The sequence below is a fragment of the Galeopterus variegatus genome, unplaced genomic scaffold (genome assembly GCF_000696425.1).
Source record: "Galeopterus variegatus unplaced genomic scaffold, G_variegatus-3.0.2 Scaffold21105, whole genome shotgun sequence".
NCBI lineage: Eukaryota > Metazoa > Chordata > Mammalia > Dermoptera > Cynocephalidae > Galeopterus > Galeopterus variegatus.
In genome coordinates, this window is record NW_007747216.1 from 9963 (window position 1) to 12610 (window position 2648).

The following is a 2648-nucleotide window of genomic DNA, read 5'->3' on the forward strand; positions in this document are numbered from 1 at the left end:
ACCTATGCATCCAACAAGGGACTAATATACAGAACATACATAGAACCCAAGCAATTATACAATAAAAAAATCAATGACCCAATCAGAAAATGAGTAAAGGAGCTGAATAGACATTTTTCAAAGGAAGACATACAAATGGCCAACAGATACATTAAAAAATGCATGGCATCACTAGTCATCAGGGAAATGCAAATTAAAACTACATTGATATACCACCTCACTCCACTTAGACTGGCTATAATCAAAAAGACAGAGAATAACAAATGCTGGTGAGGGTGTAGAGAGGAGGGAACACTACTGCATTGTTGGTGGGACTGTAAATTATTACAACCACTTTGGAAAACAGTTTGGAGGTTTCTCAAACAACTACAGAGAGATCTTCCATATGATCCAGCAATCCCTCTTCTGGGTATATATCCAGAGGGATGGAAATCATCATGTCGAAGAGATATGTGCACTCCCATGTTTATTGCAGCTCTGTTTACAATACCCTAGATATGGAACTAATGTAAATGTCCATTAATAGATGACTGGATAAGGAAACTGTGGTATGTATACACTATGGAATACTACTCTGCCATAAAAAAGAATGAAATACTCCCATTTGCAACAACATGGATGAACCTGGAGAAACTTATGTTAAGTGAAACAAGCAAAGCACAGAGTGATAAATGCCTCATGTGGTCATTCATATATGGGAGCAAAGAAAGTAAGGAAAGCAGGTAAGAAAGACCACAGTATTGCCATTTTCAAACAGAGGGAGGAAACATTCCTAGGGCTACAAATTGGAGTTGAGGGGAGAGTGGGAAGGGGCAGGAGGTTGGGGGATAATTAGGAGGGGACAAAGGTTACAAAACTAATTTCTAGTAATGGGTATGCCCCCAGTATGAATCTGGCAACCATATCATGGGCAGGAGGGGGTCAATCAGCTTTATATCACATGAATATTTGCAATAAATAAAATGCCTTTCCACACTGTGTGATCTCATTTGATGATGATGATTAGTCTCCTTTTATAATAATTATTTTGGGTATATAACTTGCCCAATGTGTGTGTGTGCATAGACATGTGATTTTAAAATGGGTCTGAACCAAAGATGAGAGAGAAACTCAAGCACAGTAATAGTCAGGGACTTCAACAGTCCACTTTCAGCAATGAAGAGATCATCCAAACAGAAAATTAACCAGGATACATCATAGTTGATCTCCACTGCAGACCAGTTGGACCTAACCAACATTTATAGAACATTCCATCTAATAGCTATAGAACACATATTCCTCTCAGTGGTACATAAAATATTCTGTAAAATAGACCAGAAGCTAGGCCATAAAAAAGTCTCAACAATTCAACAAATTTGAAATTATATCAACTATCTTCTCAGACCACAATAGAATAAAAATAGAAATCAATAACAGAAGAAGCATTGGAAACCATACAAATACCTGGAAATTAAATAGCATGCTTCTAAGCAATGAATAGGTCAAAGAAGAAATTAAAATGACATTTAAAAATTCCCGGAGACAAATGAAAATGAAAACACAACATACCAGAATCTGTGGGATATAGAAAAAACAGTTCTAGGAGAGAAAGTTTATAGCAATAAATGCCTGCATCAAAAAATGATGGTGATGTTTGGAGAAGAATTTGAGTGTACTTAATGTCACAGAATTATACACTTAAAATAGTTAAAATGGTAAATTTTATGTTCTACATATTTTACCATAATAAAAATTTAAAAAATAAATAAGTAAATTCTGAAGTGTAAAGCTTCCAATAAACATCCTAATGTCACACCTCAAGGAACAAGAAAAACAAGAACAAGCCAGATACAAAATTAGTAGAAGGAGAAAAATAACAAAGATCAGAGTGGAAATAAATGAATTAGAGAATTTTTTTTTAATGCAAAAGGTCAGTGAAACAAAGAGTTGGCTTTTCTAATTGATAAACAGAATTGTTTAACCTTTAGGTAGACTAACCAAGAAAAAAAGAAAGACAAAGTCAAAATGAAAAAGAAGATAATACAACTAATTCTGCAGAAATACAAAGGATCATAAGAGATTACTAGGAACAACCGTAGGCTAACATACTGGAAAACCTAGGAGCAGTGGATAAATTTCTGGACACATACAACTTACCAAGGATGAATCATGAAGAATCAGAAAACTTAAATAGAAAAATAATGAGTAATGAGATTAAAGCAGTAATAAAAAGTCTCCCAACAAAGAAAATCCCTGGACCAGACAGCTTCACTGTCTAATTCTACCAAATATTTAAAGAAAAATAAATGTCAGTTCTGCTCAAACTTTGCAAAAAGTAGAAGAGGAGGGCAAACTCCAAACTCATTCTATGAGGCCAACATTACCCTTGTATCAAAACCAAAAAATGACCAACAAAAAAGAAAACTATAGAGCAACATCTCTAATTAACATGGATGCAAAAGTCATCAATAAAAAACTAGTGAACTGAATCCAACAACATGTTAACAAGATCATTTGCCATGATCAAGTGGGTTTCATCTCAGGGATGCAAGGACATCTCAACACATGCAAATCAATAAGTGTGATACACCACTTTCGTAGAGAAAAGGACAAAAACCATCTAATCAGCTCTTTCTTGCTTCCTCTCACCATGTGATCTGCTTGTTCCT